Source organism: Nuphar pumila, chromosome 3, assembly GCF_984573655.1.
Source record: "Nuphar pumila chromosome 3, dmNupPumi1.hap1.1, whole genome shotgun sequence".
Lineage (NCBI taxonomy): Eukaryota > Viridiplantae > Streptophyta > Magnoliopsida > Nymphaeales > Nymphaeaceae > Nuphar > Nuphar pumila.
The window spans coordinates 27,074,097-27,094,404 of record NC_143251.1 but is presented as its reverse complement, the minus strand read 5'-3'; the positions used below and the strand labels follow the sequence as shown (position 1 = coordinate 27,094,404).

Sequence of the window (20,308 nt, the reverse complement as noted above, 5' to 3'; positions counted from 1 at the left end):
AAGGCTTGCTTTTGTGCTGTGTACAAAATTGTTTTTTATATATGTTTTGATTATTTTTAAGTACTGTTCAAATGAGTTTCACTTTCTAAAGTGTACTAAGAAGTGAATAAGAGTTTCTGCTTAATTTCTCTGTACATTCCTCGTTATCAGAGAGAGCATCGAGTTTATTGGTCAAGATGATTTTTTTCATGGCCACTACGTACAAAAACCCAAGCGCATAAAATCGGTGCACTTCTTTCTTTTTGAGCAAAAACATGAAATCGGTGAGTTGAGTTCAAGAACTTAGTCACATGTACTGTGAAGATAGTCGTCCCTTATACGACACATAGTGGAAGCATCAAGCCTCTGTCGTGTTTCATGATTTTTGTGGACATGATGAATTCCATGTGGCTAACTCCACTTATTTCGCCATCCATCTTGGAGATGGACCATACTATGGGCATGAGAGTTAGACATAGGTCCATAATTGAAGTGCTTCACATGGACTGTGGGGTAGAGGACAATGCACCGTTTGCTTAAGGAGGAATGGTTCCTCCTAAATATAGCTGCTAACTACTTGTACTGTGGGGTAAAAGGGCAAAACAATTTGCTTAAAAAAGGAATGCTTTAACTATCCTATCAGCTACTGCTTTAGAGATGACATTTTATTAGGGTTGAGAAACGAGACTAGCAGCTGCCAGTTCGGCTTGGCTCGTTTAGGTGAATGAGCCAAGCACAGACATGGCAGTTCGTCTCAGTTCATATACGCTTGCTTACATATTAGATATTATGTATTTTATGCATAGATTTATAATATTATATATTTTATATATTATCGAGCTTTTGAAAACAAAATTTTCAAAAAAGATCCAGCTCGTGATTTGCTTTTTAGGAGCACGGGCTGGGCTGGGCTCGTGATGAGCTCAAGAGCCGAGCTCACAAGGCGATCCCGAACAGCCCAAGCTTGTCTCGTTGAGCTTGTTCAGCTCGTTTAGTATTCCTACATTTTGTTATCTTATTTAGTGTGTATTTGGCCTTCATATGAGGCAGACAAATGGCCAAGTTCATAAAAAACTTCTGAAAGTCTGGTTCATTAGATGAAAATTGAGGATCTTGTGAGGTTGGTCGCGTTCACTGCTATTTGAGACATTGGATCCCATGAATGATCTCGGTACACGAGGCACACAAATACTGCAAGTGTGTGAGTTGATGAACTTGGCAACGAAGTGTAAAGTGACACCCAATGGCCCAAACGCAACCCTGGTATAGTAGAATGGAATTATTTTCAGGGTCGCAAAAGAGTTAACATGGAAAGAAGTTAGAAAGAAAAATGTATATATTTACTGCAATCATTTGCATGTACAATCTAGTTGGGATCTCATAGAGCAAGTTGTTTTGACTCAATCTAATACCTTAGATGTATTTTATGTGCTTGATTTTGTAAGAATCAACCCTTAGGTTGTGTTTTTTTTAACGAAAAATGCAGTCTTGAAGTGACAATTTTTTTTAAAGCATTTATATCTGTTTTTTTATTACTGGAAAATCTCACTCAATCGGCATAATCCGGTGATCCAAATGTCCATTCTCACAAAACCAACAATGCAAATCACATCCTATAAGGTCAGATTTATCAAAAAAACTAAAATATTTTGCCAAGTCGTTTGCACATACAAAAGATTATAGCAAATCTTTATCCAAATGTACATCTGCTATTATTTGCATGGCATGGTAGATGCTGTGCCATAGTTGGGCAATTTTAGGTATGTTTGATGCACCATTTCCAATGGGATTTAGACGAAAACCTTGTCGGGAACACAGATTTTCAACAAATGTTAGACGCGGCAGACACACAGAATACCGTCCACCGCATTCATGTACATACACTACAAGAAAAACGTGGATTGGTGAAGGACGATATTCGACGTTAATCTGTCATCAATCCGTCGCTAAATATTTTAGCGACGGATTAGCGTTGGATATTGTCCGTCGCAATTTCTTGGTCGCTAATGAGCGACATAACTTATATGTCGCTAATTCCGTCGCTAATTTGTGATGGATTAGCGAATGTCATATTCTGTCGTGAGTCTGTCGCTAAATAAGCAATGATTTGGTTTTGCGATGGATTATATTCTGCCACTATTTTAGCGATAGAATTAGCGATGAAATATAATTCATCGCAAAACATCAAAAATCCATTGCTGAATATTAGCGATGGATAATCCATCACAAAATTAAAAATAAAAATAAAAAAAGATCCCCAAGGCGTGTGCCTCATACGCCTTGAAGCATACGCCTCAAGGCGGTTTTAACTAAGCTGCTAGTAAAAAATCAGGTCTAATCCATAACACACAGAGTCTCAAACATAAGCCCCAAAAAAAAATTCTTCCGGAGAGCGCTGCCCCCCTACGGCCTGGGGCGGCTCCCCCTGGACCCCCGCCCACTGACCGCGCAGTAGGACTCGTGCCGGAGGGAGCCCCCTGACCCCCCCTACTGCAAGGGCAAAAACTCTGAATTAGGCTCCACAACTCATCAATTCTCTCCCTCTCTTCTCTTTTCACCAATGCCTTTTTATTCTCATCCGTTGAGGTCAACAGGGGCATTGAGAAGTGACCAGAACTCCAGTTATACATGGCTGATTATGGAAGCAAGCAACATTCTGAAACTTCAGAAGTCCTAGCAAACCCTAAAAGTGAATCAGCTAATCCAGAGTCTGAAGAATTTAGTTGGTTTGGCCTGAACTCTAAAGAACACACTCTTCGCATTCCAGTCAGGTAGTTTTGCAAAGGAGGGCTAACAGAAGGAGTCCTGAACGTCATTGGCAAATGACTTGATGAAAAATAAATAAGCTTGAACTTGTATCTACAATGTCTGAATATTCTAGAGGTGCCTGTACTAGTCCATATTCTAACAAGCTTTCAAATCAAATGACAGACCTAGAAGCTCAAAAGGGCTGTATTAATAACTTAAAGAGACACTTGACAAGATTTTACCAACATTCATGTCGAACCAAGATGATGATCGATCCAATTCTGCAAGGGGAGTTGTTAGAGGTGCTGTAGAAATCCATTGATATAGAAATGCATCAACAAAGAAGCTTTCAAAAGACAAAAACTCAAGCATAAAATACAAGTATCCTAAAGTACTTTAGTATACTAAACACAGTAAAGAAAAGGACAAAGGAATAAGCTTTCAAATGCATGTGTGTCCAGAACCAACTAACTGAGAGTGCCCTTCAAAGCTTAAAGTGATGCTGAAAAGAATATCTTCAGTTCAAGCTGTTGGCGAAAAGATGAAAGGAAGTAGGAAGGAGAGATCGAGAATAACACTCCTAAAAATAATAAGTGTAGACTGATTTGCATGAAAGCACAATAAATAAACATCACTAAAAATACAATCAGTAAAAACCTGCCTTCATGGAAAAACAAGAAAAGCAAACAATACATGATAAGTAATAGAAGATATACTCAACATGTTGAAGATAATGGCTGGTTATACCTTAAATTTAAGTAACAGCTACCATCTCATGAGATGGCAATTCATGGACTAAAGAAAATATATTTCAAGAACAACACGAGCACAAGGAAAACAAATATACTGAAAGGAGTAGTGTAGTCTCAGCTCTCTGTGAATCCTTGAAAGTGACAAACTATGGGGCCTAACGGGGCAGAATGAGAAAAGCGAGCCTAATATGTTCACTTTATATATATATATATAGCATGTGTGATAGTAAAAAAACAACATGGAAAATGACCATCATAAACCAAGATGTTCCTTAGAGAAAGGGTCATTAGAAACGAACCTTTGAGCATTGTCTTGTATAAAAGATCTTTGGTAGAGTTGAATCACATCATAATAACGATATTTCACCTCATCCTCTACAATTTGATCTTTTTGGCCCATCCGATCGATCTATATACCAAAAGCAACATCAGCCTACCAGGCAAGGCTCAAACTGGACACAATTAAACTTTGAAGTAGAAAAAGGTTGGTCAAATATAAGGAAATGTCCAAGAGAAGTGCTTTATACATAGAAAGAGAACACTACCAACAAAGTGTAGCCACTTCCCTCCACAACAACAACCTTTTCTTAGCCTTTATCACCTTCAGTCATTCCAAGAGAGGATGATTACATTGCCAATATGGACAAAATCTTTTCAGGGGAAAAGTAGATTCATAAGTTCATGACAAAAAAAACTAAATTTTGTCAAGTCAATCAATTGAGTTTAGACCCCAGTGGTTATGGACTCCATCAACCTTATTGTTGCCTAAATAAACAATAAAGAAAAGGCAAACCCTTTAGGCAATCACTCAGTTCAGGGAGAGAGGTGCCAAAAATCACCCAAGAAACAAACCTCCTCTGAGATAAGGCTAGCTTGAGAATCCAAAGGTGTCTTGACAATAGTTTTAGCAGATTCTATGCAAAGAACCCATTTCTCAAATTCCATCAATAACGAGGCAGCAATATCCTACATCATCATTTGCAAATGAAACTCCTGAGTGTGCCGATCAGAAAGTGGGAACAATACTATGCTGCCTCTCCTTTTACTACCATCTTCCAACTGTCACAAGAGAAGGGTGAATGAGAGCTGTGAGAAGGATTAAGGTTAATTTTTTGTTGAACTTTTGATCAAAAAAAAGAAATTCAAAAACATTTCTAGAGTTAGACCTGGGACACCTTTATAGTCATCTGAAGCAATGTTCAAAAGAAACTTTGTATAAGAAGGTGTCCGAATTCGGGATGCACCTACTTGTGCATAAGCTGAGATATTGCATTTTGAGGTATAATGCATAAGCAATTGAGTTGAACAGTAGAACGCATAAGAGGCATTGAGAAAGTACTATATGCAAGAATTTTTTCACTATGAAGATTAACAGAAGTCATAAAAACTCAAAGGTAGTCGATCACATTGTTCTAGTCTTCCCTCTTATAAAAACTCAAAGGAAAAGGAAAAGTGTTTCTATTGCTCTACTCCTCCTTCCTCTTAACACAATTTTTAATGAAAGGCACATAATGAAACACTGAAACCAGATCACTTATAGGATTCTGAATTCGTGGTTCTCTGAATTCTCTAAAAGAAAGATTTCTCCTAATGTGGAAGAAATGAACAACAAGCAAGCAATAACATCATGGAGTAACACAACAGACATTATGAATCCTCCTAGTTACATCGCGCAAATCACTCAGCAAATTTCTCATGTTGACAAAGATCCTTGCAGAACAAGAGCACACAATTTACCTCCAAAGCCGGTTTGAAAACCTTGCAGCAATTCTCTAGATCACACAATTTACCTCCCAAACAAATTTGAAAACCTCCGACATCGATTCAAAAACCTTTAATTTACCTCTAAAACCTATTCAAAAACCTATAATTTACCTCCGATACTGATTTGAAAACCTCGCGGCATTTCTCCGGATCACACAATTTATCTCCAAAACCGATTCAAATACCTCTTTGTATTTCCACAGATTGCAAACATTCCCTAATTCATGAAATCCCTCGATCTCGCAAAAAAAAATAAGGGAGAGAGAGGGAGAGGAACCCGGGAGTCGTTGGGGCAGAAGGCAAAGCAGCGTTGGTCGAGGGAGGAGAAGGCATAGGGGCGGCCGACAGTGGCGAACAGGTTGGCAACGATGTCGAGGTCGGGGAGGGAAGGGAAGGGAAAGGAAGGGAAGGGAAGGGAAGGGAAGGGAAGGGAAGAGAGGTGGCAGAGTCCGATGATGGCGAGGACCTTGCAGGAGGACTGGAAGTCGTCCCAGGGGGAGGTCGGGGAGCCACCGAGGAGGAAGCGGAAGCGGAAGCGAAAGCGAAGGCTGCCAGAGTCCCAGGGCTGGTGGGCAAAGGGGCTCTTCTGGTGCTCCGTGTAGAAGGAGCTGATGGCGCACCAGCATCGCTGTGTAGTCCCGAAGCTGCAGCCGCGGGACGAGACCGATCGGTAGCACCGCCACCCAAATCATGCATCTACCCTCGATGCTCACGTCCGGCTCCATCGGATGGTCCTGGAGCTCGCCGCCCTTTCCCCTCTATATCTTCCAGCGCCGGAGGATGGTTGATGCTTCATTGCGGTTAGATGGGATCGAGAGTTCTTCTGATCAAGGGCACTTCTGCTAGACGAAGGAGGAGGGGTCGTGAAAGAGAGATAGAATTTTGCACACCTTTTTATCGAAAAGTAGCGATGGAAATAATCTATCTTAAACTCCATCATAAATCAGCGATGGAAAATTTCTATCGCGAATTTGTCGCTAATTTATGGAGTTTGAGACAGAATTTTTCGTTGCTAATTTGCGACAAAATCTGAGACAAAATATTTCCTTCACTAATTTCATCGTTAATTCCAATTTTAAGGATGGCTAGTTTTCTCTAGCTAATCCGCCGCAAATTTGCGATGAAAATAATCCATCATAAATTTATGACAGAAATAATCCATCACAAATTTCTGTCGCTAATTAACATTTTTCTTGTAGTGATACCATATTTTTGTTACACCCTCCTTCCTATTACAAAAGTACCAGGGATGAGGGGAACAAAGCTTCCTTGACGAGCATGCCTCTCTCGCCCGACACACTCTTTCCCTGTGATTCGTTGGACAGGAGCCTACTGAAAATGAACAACAAATAGCTCACGCTTGAGCTGGCAGCCAACGGGGCAATCATCGACGTTGTCATCTGCCTAGACAGCTAGTCAGCGGCTTGGAAGGAGCGCTTGTCCAGGTGGGTGAGGCAACTCAGCTCCACTGGATTCTCGTCCACGGCCTTCGGTGATGACGTTTTTGATGATGTTCGAGCACTGATCAAGCGATATAGAGAGGGATGGTCGATGGTTTTCGACGAGAATATTTCTCGCTCTCCCTCCTTGCAACCTCTTGAATCCTGATATGAATTCAGTGTGGCCAAATGGGTCTCACTTGGAATCCAATGACCCACTTGAGTAGTGAGTCATTGAGATATGCACCACTAGGATAATGGTGGGCCCATTACACATTGTATTCCCAACATGTTTTAGAATCTAATGGGGCAATTAGGGCTGGATAACAGCTACCCAGAGGAGGTTAAATTCTCCAGCCCTTGCCTCTGCAAATCATTGAAGAGGTCTTGATATTCCTATCGAGGATCCTCCCTAAAGCAGGTTGTTAATCATTGCTCACTACTCCTCTCCTCAAGACTTCCCGACGCACACCCCGATCCTAGATCTATCAGTGGTATCAAATCTAGGTTTCTTGATGTATGTGATCTCGACATTTAAAGGTTTCTTCTCTATCGAAGGAGTCCTACGGCTAGGCGAGGGGATGACTCTGGCCAGCTTGAGACCGCAAGAGGATGCAGAGCTGCTTAAGGGTGTGAGCAAAGAAGCAGACCCTACAACAGCAACATATAGAGTCCTTGCAGGGCTACGTAAAGTAGCGCACCGGGTGGAGCCAACACTCGAAGACACCATGGGCGAACTCGCAGGCATAGCCGCACTTGCGATTGCCCTTGCGAAAGTTTGGGCAAACAATGTCAGAGTAAAGAAAATTGTGTGGGTTGTGGCGCTGCCTTCTCGCCTGGATGGGAATCCTCTATTGCAACATCAAGGCGTTGAAGCTGTCATTAAGGAGCGGTGGTTTGTGATGAGGGTCCGACGAGATCACAGAGGGTGTAGACGAGCGAGGGTTCCTTCTCGAGCCTCGGAGCGTATGACTCTGCCCTGCTGGAGACACCAGCAAGTTTTTTTCAATAGGCTAGGGTAGTGTTGACGCGAGAGGAGATGAGCAGCATTCACGTCTGGTATGGGTTCGACAAGCAGAGGAAGCTCTGGTGGCACGATCTCATGGGGCTAGGCTTAGGAGAAATGATAAGCACATGCATCTTCTTCACCGTGGGCTCCACTACCGCACACAAGGCCCGACCGACTGTCGTGGCCATTCGAGTCATGAGGCGAGCAGAACTCAGCGGTCTCGTTGAGGGCTCTATCGCTGGTCTTGTATCCCAACATCCTGATGAGAGTGGGAAGCGAGCGCTAAAAAAGGAGACAAAGGATGTCATGAGAAGCAGTGAGAGGACCCTCCTTTGTCGGGCCCTTGCCGTCGCAGGTCTTATGTGAAGAGGAAGCAGAGAACGATGATGGTGCTTGGTGCCCCGTTGGAGACAAGCGAGGCGCTCGAGTAGATGCATCAGGAGCGATGCCAAGAAGAAGAGGAGGGCCTGAATGACATGGTGCTCTCCGAGTTCCCCTCACCCTCCATTGCCGCCAAGTCTAAGCCCTCCCTTAAGAAGAAGTCGCAGCCCATCTCCCTTTCTAAGTTCACTACAGGCAAGGTCGTCACCCATGGCACCAAATCCCGGGCGGCCGAGCCCATGGGCATCACCCCCGATGAGCTCCTCCTCCCCACCATCCCCTGCCAACACTCACCCAAGGAGCTTGAACGCGGAAGACTCGGTGGTGGATTTTGATCCTTTGGCCAGGATGGATTTGGCAATGGCAGTTGGTGCTAGGGGTTTAGCTTCTTCCTGTGCCCCCTTCTTGTTCCTTTGACGACAGTCGAAGGGTGTCAACACAATCAAAGGGTGGAGAAGATCCCCTAGTACTGGCCAAAAGGTTGGTTGCCCTCACGATGAAGGAAGCGGCGAGGTCGATGGTCGTCGCCCCCCTCTTCCCTTTTATCTTCTATTTGGTTTCCCCTTTTAAGAAAAGGGGGAAAACCCTTATAGGAGTTCTTTAAGAAAAAGCGGTATACCTTAGCGGTGTTGGAGCTTGGCACCCTGCTAGCGATAAGTGAGGCGACGTCAGAGGAACCACAGTGGGGGCTCTAGTCAACTGACTGCTAGGAAGTGGTGGTCCCGGATGGTTGCGCCGAAGGTAGCACAACTGCTTATTACGCATGTGTCCTAGTTTTCAAAATAGGGGCTCTGCTTTCTAGGTAATTCCAGAAACAAACCTATCCTCTGGTTAATACCCGAGACAAGGAATATTTTCTAAAATTATAGAAGTCCACTTGGAGTTTTCTGTTTAACTCAGAGATTTTTGAATATTATGTTATGGATTGTTGATTTTACCCAGCAATGGTTCTGACTTTTCTGATTTTGCAGAAAAGTGGTTCTGGTTAGTAAGAATACCTCAGACAAGTTTGGATCTGGATTGAGCCAAGCTATTCAGGTAGCTTCTTATAGACTTGGTTGGATCCGGTAAAACTTTATGGACCCAGTTATGATTTGGTTTATATCTCTACACTGATATTTTTGGATCCAGAAATATTGTGTCTGCATATGTTTTTATTATATGTATTAATATTCTGTTTATGTTAATATCTAGGTCTAGTATGGTTTGGTCCAATTTTCTTTTATATAGATCAAGTTTAATTGTAAGATCGATTAAATATAATGTTTGGGTCAATATTGGATCTGATCAGTATTAGATCAGATGTTTGGATTTAGTAAGGTGATGCAGACCTTGTTTTGATCTAGTAGAATATTATGAATCCGGTTGAACCTATATGGATCTAGATAGATCAAAACGAGAATAAGTTCAAATTGAATGAGTTTAGATCTAAGCAATGTTATTAGATCTTGTTGAACTTGAACGGATCTAATGTTGGGTTCAGATGCCCAAATATGGGATATAGATCTAGTTTTGATCCAGATTTATGATTGGATCTAGTTGAGTGTTATGCCCGGATATGGGATATGGATCTAGTTTAATCCAATTTTGTGATGGATCCGAATAACTATAAATAGGATATGGATCCAAAATTGATCCAGAGACAAATCTAAATATATATACATATACTATATGAATCTAGTTTTGATCCAAGTTTTATATTGAATCTGGATAGTATCAGGCTAGATATTTGGATCTAATAATGATATATATTTTGTATGGATCCGGGATTGACACGGTTAGATCCAGATAAGTAGAATATTGGATATGTAATATGGATCCATTGGCATTTAAAATATATGGTTTTGGATATGAATTTGGATTATGGTCAAATCCTGAGTGATCCATGGTGTTATTTAAGCTTGTATGGAGATCCATTTTAATATGGATCATGTTGAACTTGATAGATATCATCTCAAGTCGGATTTGGATATGGAATTTTACAAATTCAATAAATTTGGATATATGCATATATATTAGTGGATCCGCTTAAGGATTTAAACTTAAAAGTTTAAGCTTTTGGTTTGATTAAAGCCTTGGAATTGGCTTATCATGTGTGGCATATCCAAATGATAACTTCCAATTGGATATGAATCTGGTGCATATCAAAATTGGATTTAGATATTTATGATTTACTTCATGATAAAAAACAACCTAGTTTGCGAATAACCTCATGATAGGGATATATCATGAAGGAGAAATCTAACTAGTGTATGAAAAGCCTCATGATGTCATGACTTAATGCAAATATTGCTTAAATGCAATGCATTAGAATAGTGGGAGCTGAATTATAATTTTACACATACATGTGAGGATATACTGATAAATAATTATAATGCTCTCTATTGTATGCTAATATGAAAACATAAAAGGATATTTTTCATGTTTTAAAGTTTTTGTGTGAAATGCTAAATGGTGTTGGTCAATCACATTTATGACTATTTGGATTCAGATATGCTGATATAAAATGATCAGGTAATGATCAACATGTGATAATGCACATGAAAAGTGGGAGTACAAGCTATGATGAAAATTTGAAATGTGCGAGTATTTGCTATGTTGGCAAATTATGAATTTATAAATTTCATAGTACTATACTAGTGTGCATGCCTATGGTATAGTCATGGAGGAGCCACAAGAACCCCATAACTATATGAGACCCACATTATGATGTATTCATGGACTGTATGACTTAGTATGCAGTGGATGGTGAATACTTGAAATCTATGACAGTATGAAAAAAAACCTAGTTTGTGAATAACTGCATGATAAAGATATATCATGAAAGAAAAATCCAACTAGCGTATGTAAATCTCATAATGTCATGAGTGCAATACATAATGCACTAGTTATGATAAAATATGAGTGTTCACCCCATATGGCCAAGTGGGAGATCTTGGATCCCGGTATGGATTCAGTGTGACCAAATGGGTCTCACTTAGAATCCAATGACCTACTTGAGTAGTGGGTCATTGAGATATGCACCAACAGGATAATGATGGAGCCCATTACACATTGGATTCTCAACATGTTTGGGAATCTAATGAGATAGTTAGGGCTGGATAATGGCTACCCAAGGGAGGTTAAATTCTTTAGCCCCTACCTCTAAAGAATACATCAAAGAGGTTTTGATATTCTTATCGAGGATCTCTCTTGATGTATGCCGTTAATCATTGCTCACTCCTCTCCTTAAGACTTCCCAATGCACACCCCGATCTTAGATCTATCACAACCTTCGTCAGAGGCCCAGAACTGTCAGAGTGTCATTAGAGGCCGAGCACCCACAATGCCAGAGGTCTGCCCTTTCCCCTCTCTTTGTCTATATCTTTCTCTTTGTAACCCCTCTTTCTTTTGCAAGAAGCAGAGACGTTAGAGATGGATAAAGCTCGTCGAAACCCAATCGATTGACACTACTTGCAAGAATGCCCATCATCGATGTGCCAGGCGGTGGGCTACTTTTGACGTTGTCTTCCTGATGATCACCTCATAAAAGATTTTCTAATGTAGGGATTGAGCATCTCAAAGGCTTTCACTATATTTAAAAAATAGGGCAAGGTGGGTTATTTTTTATTCTCTTACTCATGTTCATGCTTTCCCTTAATTTGTTGGTTTTTATGTTAGTTCATCTCTTATTTCATTCACTTTTGTTATTTGTCTTTTCTTGTGGAGATATTGAGCTCTCTATTTCTTTGGCTCCCATTGCATACATCTTGCATTTGCGTTTATGTAGTTTTCACAGTTTTTAGCTCATAGTTGTCAATATGTTGTCATTTTATGTTTCTTTAATTCATTATTTTCTAGAGATTAGCAAGGTAATATTTTTATTTATTAGAGACAAGCATAATCATAATCATGTTTCCATGCACAAAAAGATCAATCAACCTCTTGTGTTTTCCCTAATATTTTTCAAAATACAAAAACTTGATCTGACTACGAGTTTCCAAACATAGACTAATTGACTCAACTCCTTGTGTTTCAACACCTTTATTTTTTCAATCATGTTTAGTAGGTTACTTGAGGTGATTTATGGTTTAATACTAGTTTCTAGAATTTGATTTCAAAGATTTTCTTTTTATTTGAACTTGGTCTTCATTGCAACAAAGCTAAATGTTTTTTTTTTATATTTTTCTTTTTTACCATTCTTTTTTATTTTTTTAATTAAACAAAGGATGGTGTATTAGGTACAAAGGGTGAGGTGAGACCATCATTGTGTTTTAATGTATTATGTGTATGACATACATCATTATTTTGAGTATTTTGATAACTGACAGCCTTTTTTATTTTTTATTTTTAATTATTACATATTTACAAAGGAATCATCTAGTGAGGGTCCATTTACTCAAGTTATCGACAAACATGGTTAGGTGATCCAGTGAGGGTCCAATTACTACGACATCCGAGCGTGAGCCAAAATTATGATTTTAGATATAATTTTATAATTGGATCCATATCCGGGCAAAAAACCATAATAAACTTGTTAAAACATGTAAAATGGTAGACGGATCGGGTCATACGATCCAAAATGAAGTAATTTGACCCATTATCCATGACTGTCCAAGTTATCCGGACATCGTCATCAAACAACGAACATTTGGAACATAACATTTGAGTACAGTCTAAACAAACGTTGGACTTGGAACAATTGTTACAGAACGAATAGAACCAGTTCTTTTTGTTCATTTCGTCCAACCATGGACAAGCTATCAAACATACCAATGGGCTAGAAACGATAAGGTCTCGCCCCATTCTCCGGCTTTCTGCTTAGCAAATATCTGAGTTTAGTGCAGGTGGGACCCTAAAACCGGCCGGCAGATGTGATGTCGTACCTGTCATTTTCCTGCTAGATAGGTGCACTTGATGTTATTGTGTGGCCAAGGTAAATAATCACGCGTAGTTTCTGCTTTCGAAGAAGAAATTTGGTAGTCCACGCACTAAATACCATTAGGAGGTAGGGTTCCTTTGTTTCAAGATTTTTGAATACTCAAGTGGTTCATCTCAGACTAATGGTCCCAGCAAGCGTGAGTAAATTTTGGAGCCACATGCAGTCTCAATCATTATGTGACAAATTCATGGGCAACATCAGTTTCCAGGAAAAACCAATGATGACAGTAACCTGCTGCTAACAACTATGGTCATTGTTTTCGTGGCAGTCCCGATTAGAAGATCCAATCTGTTTTGTTGCAGCCTCCCATTAAAAAGTTCAGAGATCATATCTATAATAAATGACAGTTTCAAGTTTATCTGTCACAATTTGGGTCACCATTTTAACAACTTTCCCCAAACTTCCAGTACGTAGTTACTGCATGGAAGGCAGGAAAGTTGGTGGTGCTTTCTGCCAGGCTTGGAGGAATGGACTTGACCTAGGATTTTTTCCGTTGCCATGGATCAAAAAACCATTTTTTTTTTTGCATCCAAAAAACCGTGTCCCTAAAGGAGTCTTCGATTCTTATTCAAAATAGAGAAGTTTTAGATCAGAAACGCAGCTTTCCAACAGTTGTAAAAACACTGATTCTTTTGTTGAGATATGATCTGTAAGTAGGGACTGGTCGACAGAAAATTGACTACTTTCTTTATTCTCATGCATTTTTAGAGGCTTTAAAGATAGAATCTGAACTCACATAAAAAATATGAAACGTAGCCCCAAATGTCTATTTTTCAAGGACTCCTGGCATGAGATGATAAAACTCACGGACGCAGAGATATGACCTTGTCCACAAGGCAGGGTCAAGATAAGAAGATAAAGCATAAATGAATTTTAGATCTGGGATGGATCCAATATCAGAAAGTACTAAAAAAATGACAAAATTGACCTTACAGTGTTAAAATCCCAAAGATCTCTTCTAACACCTTCAATTTTTTTAGCCTTAAATTCTCGCATTTAATTCATTTATTTCGATTGTCGGAGTTGTGTTTATCATTTTGGGGTTCTTTGGATTCAGACCTGATCCAAAATCATGTATCCTTGTAGAGGAGTTTGGGTCGAGCTCGGTTGGATTTGATTTTGGTTTTGGACCCAATCCAAGGAACACGTGGGTCCTTTGAGAGAAAGGTATTTGGTTTTTAGGCCAGGGTCGTGACCATCCTTTTTTAAAAAGGTGGTGGTTGTGTGGGTATGGCATTTTGGTTATTTGAGAAAATTTTGGGTATGGGTTGACTCGGTTGATATTCTTTTTTTACCGGGAGGGCATTGTGGGGCTTTTGCATGGATTAGGGACACATGGACTTGCCATGTGGCCCCTAACTCTCCCTCTCCTCATGCCATCTCACCCCTGCCTTATCATTTCACATTTTTTATCTTTTCTTTCTCACCTCTCTTCCCTCTTTCCCTTCACTCACACCCCACTCCCTCTTTTATTTTCTCTCCATTTTCCTCTCGAACGAACCTCAAACCTTGCACTCTCATCTCACCCCAATGGAACCCCTCCCACTCTCTAATCTCCTTTACCCTCGCTCTCCTACTCCCTCACCACCCTACACCTTCTCCTCTCTCTATTTACTCGCTCATCTTTCTCTCTCATATTTTTCTCTTCTTCTTGGCATTGGACCCCACACCTTTCACACACCCTAGTGGAAGGCGTGGGTGTGTAGCTTGTAAAACCCAAGATTTTTCTTTGGTAATTAAAGTGAATAAATGATGAATTATTGGTGCATCTGTGACCATAGTGTGAATTCTTGATTTTGATTTTTTATGAATTTTCATCTTAAGTCATGAAGAACATTGCAAAAGTTATTGTAAAAATTTAAAGTATGTGGATTAAACGAGAAAGAGTGATTTTTTATTTTGGACTTTGGTTTTGGATCTAATTTTGGCATTTAGATCCAATATGGATTTGAGGTGATAATTTGATTGGATCTAATTTAAAATATTAACTAGACCCAATAGCCATGATTGGACCCTTATAAGGGACATCTTATGTGGACCCTCATTTTGATCAAAAAAACCATGTGGGTTAAAATCTTATCTAGTTTTAATTTAGAAATAAATAAATAAAGAAGATAATTAATATCTTAATTAAGAAATTAAATTAAATTAAATTGTTAAGATAATAAAGAGGGCGGGACATCCTACACCTCTTGAATAAGATTAAATTAGTTGAATTTTGTTAGTGGTTAGTTGTGGAATAGTCAAACTTAAGAATCCTAATCAAATAAAATTTTGAGAAAATCAAATAACCTATTGAGAAAGGATTCTAGAAGATAATTTTTTTTCTAAGTTAGGACTCATCTCTCTTCCACACAATTTTGGGAGGGGAGAGTTCTAGCACATTTAGAATTTTCGGCTGGTGAAAGGGTTATTTAAACTCCCTCTGACATGCCCCTCTCATTTTGAGAAAAAAAAGAAGATAGAAAAATTCTCTCTCTTTCTCCTCTCTTTCTTCTTGTTCTTCTTCTTCCTCTTCTTCTAAAAACGTCTAGGAAGTCTAGAGTGGTGGTGAGCAGTCATCAAACCTACAAAACCTTTGGTGGTGGTGTAGATATCAGACTACCCAATTTCCTTTTGGTTTAGTGGATCTATCAATTTTTTAGGTAAGATTTACATAGTAGCTGATTTGTATATATACCAAGCGTGCATACATGTATAATATATTATTTTAGATTACATGATTAGATCAGTTATACACATTTTCTTTTATGAAGAAATCGTTATTTGGGTTTGCAAAGAACGAATCATGGGTTTTTTTCATCAAAATGATTTTGAAAGGCATGTCTAAATAGGGTTTCTTTGTTGATTTGGGTCAGATTCAGTTATAACATGTTTTCTTTTTTATGATATTTATAAGTTAACCCTTAATAGATCTAGTTAAATCTAAAATACTAATATTTCAAAGGTTTTATGGCCTCAAGAAGATTTTTAGCAAAAACATTTTTTGAGAAACCTTTGTTTGAGATGACTAATATATTATTCCTAACAAGTTTCAAAAATAATTTTGTATCTCCTAAAATATCAGTCCAAAAAATTTAAATAAAAATAGTGGGTTAATCTATACATCTTGGGATTGATTTTATCATCTTGTTTTATCTGATTTGGATTTGTATTTAAAAATAAATGTTCATCCCAATAGAGCTCAAGTTTCAGGCTCTGGTTATAGGACTATTTTGTCTTATTTTTTGAAAGGTATGAAAGCCCAAACAAAATCACTCTAAATATTTTATAAAAAATTTAGATGAAGTCCAACGTATAACAAAAGACTGTAAAAGGTATTTTGTCAAAAACATTTTCTATAAATTCTAAGAAAATCATCAACCTGATAGAAATTCTGCAGTATACAGATTCTGGATTGAAACTCTGTTAGAACAGGGTTCAGTAGAAGATTTTTAATTATTTTTTTACTCATTATTTTTAAGATCTATTTATTGGGTTATATTTTTGATAGGTAAAGACAGCTACAGTAAACATATGGTGATTTTATATGTGATCATAATTTTTTGGTAGATTTTATACAAATGGGTTATCAGGGATTCAATTTTTTTTGACGACTTATACTTGTGATTAGATAGTAACATATTTGAATCTTATTGTTTTACTATTTTTCTATCATATTCTGCATATTATCAATGTTAAGAAACCTTATTGAATCATGAACAAAGAATCAAATACTAAGAAAGAACTGAATTCGAATTAGTGCAAGTTGTAATTGAAAGACATTATCAAAGTTTGACTATTATGCAAATTAACTATTTTGGTTGATTCCAAAGAAGAGTATTTTCATTTATATGATTGTGTTAAGCATGTTTAGCTTGTTAAATAACTGAAATCATGCTTGACTTAATGCAAATTGAATAGTTTGTATTTAAGAGAATCGAAACCCTGATTTCTCAGAAATCAATTTAGGATTTTGGGCTCTTTCTTGAAATTTGATTCTTATAAATGCATATGCTGTTGAGATTTGATGTTTTTAAGATATTTGAAGTATAAACTGAATTAAATTATTTGTAATTATTATGGGTAAGCATGGCTACAACTGAACATAATTAAAAACATATTAGTCTTCTGATTTGGGCTTATGAGGGCCTAGACCGAAAAAATTGACTTGTGTGTTTTTGTTATGGGTTAGTTGTAATAAGATCATTGATTCAATCTATAATCATGGATATTTTAATCAGGTCTGATATAATTTAAAATACTACTGAAAAAAATCATCAAATGGTGGATGCTGCTTGTGGGGGCACATTCATGCTAAAAAATAAAGACGAAGCCTGGTCCCTATTTGAAATATTAAGTGATAATTCTATGCACCATGCTTCATCTTCTAGATTTGATAGGACCACCTCTAATCTTAGTGGTCTGAAAAAGGGAGGAATATTTAAAGTTGGGTCTAGTCAAGACTTGCATATCAAAGTAGACCAGTTGGCTAAAAAATTAGATCAATTGCTAGCCAACCCAACTTCAAGTAAAGTGAGTCAAGTGTGCGAGCTATGTTATAGCCCTGCACACTATGTTTTTGATTGTCCTGTAACACTACTCTATCCTGAATTTGTTCAGGAAAAGGTGAATGTTGCCCAAAGTTTCACCAGTCCTATACATGACCCATATACACCCACTTATAATCAAGGTTGGCAAAACCACCCCAACTTCTCATGGAGAAATCCACAAGTCCCACCCATAGGTCAGACCAGATAACTTTCAGCAAAGTTACCAAAGATTTATTTTTCAACGACCTCCTCAGTTGAGCCTACCTTCTCCCCAAGAACCTGTAGCAAGTCAATCTTTTGAGGAGAAGCTCATCAAGGTCTTTTCTGACATAAAGGCCAACCTTTGTTCTCATATACAGTCAATAACAAAAATAGAAACTCAAATGGGATAGTTGGCTGAGACCTTGAGTAGGCACAACGAAGGGAGACTGCCAAGTCAACCTATGAGTAACCCAAGGGGTAATGAACCAATGCATAACAACCTGCACATGGTAGAGACTCATCAAGAGCAAACCAATATTGTCATGACCCTGCAAAGTCAGAAGGAATTTTACCCACCTTAGAAGATGACTGAAGAACATAAAGACCCACCCATAGAATAGTCAACTTCTTCTTCTAGGCCCAAGGAAAGTGGCCAAGGCCCACGGTCTGAGCCTTCTCCTTCATACATTCCTAAAACCTCATTTTCTAACAAGCTAAGTGTTTTTAGCAAGCAAGGTGCCAAAATGCAAGAAATGCTTGACATCTTCAAGCATGTTCATATAAACCTTTCCCTGCTTGATGTCATCCAACAAGTGTCAGCTTATGTAAAGTTTCTTAAAGAACTTTGTACGCAGAAAAGAAAATCTAGATCTTTGCCTAAGAAAATATTTTTGACTGAACAGTGAGCTCAATACTTTTGCACCAAGCACCACCTAAACTTAAAGAACCTGGGGCACCGATCATCTCATGTGTTATTGGGAACATGAATATCGAGCATGCTTTGCTCGATCTTGGAGCTAGTGTAAATATTTTGCCAGGTTCCCTATATGACATGTTTGGGATTGGGGATTTAAAACCCACCATGATCACTCTTCAGTTGGCTGATAGGTCCACCAAGCTCACTCATGGAATCTTAGAAGATGTTTTAGTAAAGGTCAAGGATTTTTATTTCCTTGTAGATTTCTTTGTTCTAGATATGGAAGGCACCAACATCACTCATCAAACCTCTATCATTTTGGGCAGATGATTCTTGGCCATTGCTAATGCATGTATAAACTGTAGAACAGGAGACATGGATCTTTTCTTTGGCAATAAGAAAATCAGAATAAACATCTTTGATACTGCCATAAAAAATTCAAGAAATAATGAATGCTTCTTTGTTAAGCATTCTGATCCATAGTTGGATAAGGGCATATTGAAATGCTCAGTTTGTCGCTCTACAGCACATCCACACACATTTCACACTGAATTACAATTAGGTATGGATGCTAATAATGTTTCAAATAAAAAAAAAGAGCTACTATAGGGTGACAAAGGGTCAAGTTGGAGGTAATGTAGTTGAAAGGGAAAAAGATAAAACAATCTATTTGAGACCTTCAGATTGAGCATGACCATCCATCCATTGATCTTAAGGATGATGGAGGGAAACCAGAGATTCATCTGGCTAAAGACGTAAAACTTAACGCTTAGTGAGAGGCAACCCACACTAGTGTTGTAAATTAGTAGTTTTGTTGTTTTACTGCTTTATTTCTTTTACTTTTTGTGTCGTAAACATGAATGATAGATCATGCATACTGTAATGAGTTACAAGACTAGGACAGTCTAGAGTTTTACATCACAAGGCACCATATAAAAAAAGTTCCAACATTTTTTTAGCATTATCTGGTTGTATCTTTTCTTTCTCTTGCTTTCCTATGTCTTTACGTGCATTCATGCATTCATATAGTTTTATTCAAGCATATGGGAGTGTCACTGGGGACTGTGACATTCAAGCATGGGGGAAGGTATGATCTACCTAAAAATTTATGTCCATGAATAATTTGTTTTTGAAAAACTCATAAAATTGGGCATTTTTAAAGCAACAATTTAACAATATATGATGGTTTTTGCATATCTTTGACATTTTGAGATGAATTTTTAGCCTCAGATAGAAATTTTTCCAAAATCGATTTAGATAAAAAGGTTACTTATGTAACATTTGAAGAAAATATTTGTTTATAATTATTAAAATCTATTATGATTTATATAAATATAGATATGCTGAATTTTTCAAAAACAAGTACATGCTAGCAAAGAAAGAAAAAGAAAAAGAGGATATAAATAATATTTTGACACTTCTAGTTGTAGTGCATTTAAAAGAAAGGTTCAAGCACAAGTTGAAGTGCTTGCACTAATGTGATTAAATTCCTAATCATTGGGCCCAGGCATGAGTTAAAGTGTTTGTACTCAAGTAAATAGGGCAGCTAGAATATCAAAACTCTTTATGCAAGTATCACATAAGGCCTCTTGGATTTGAGTAAGTCTGAGGGGTGCCCTAAAGCCATCTGGTTTTCAAGCCACCGGCCCAAAGCCGCTACAAGGATCCATTAGAAAACTCTGTTAGTAGAGATATTGCTAAAGTAGAGAGAAAAACTAACACTCTGTGTCTAGTGCCCTAAGGTTGTTTGGTCTTGGAGTCATTGGCCTAAAACCCGTTACATGGATCATGAAATTTGAAAATTAACATAGTGCTCAATTAAGAAAAAATAAAAAATAAAAATATCTTAAAGAAAAGAAAAACAATAAGCATGGATGATTCAATA

At 38.2% G+C, this 20,308-nt stretch overlaps 1 long non-coding RNA gene across 1 annotated transcript; it reads right to left on the bottom strand.

The window, feature by feature from the left end:
- Positions 1-2,707: 2,707 nt before the first annotated feature.
- On the bottom strand, positions 2,708-4,357 carry LOC149842390 (uncharacterized). Its single transcript, XR_016431065.1, has 3 exons — positions 4,025-4,357; positions 3,779-3,888; positions 2,708-3,032 (listed from the first exon to the last, which is right to left on the bottom strand). It is a non-coding gene; the product is annotated as an uncharacterized LOC149842390 (long non-coding RNA).
- Positions 4,358-20,308: the final 15,951 nt, after the last annotated feature.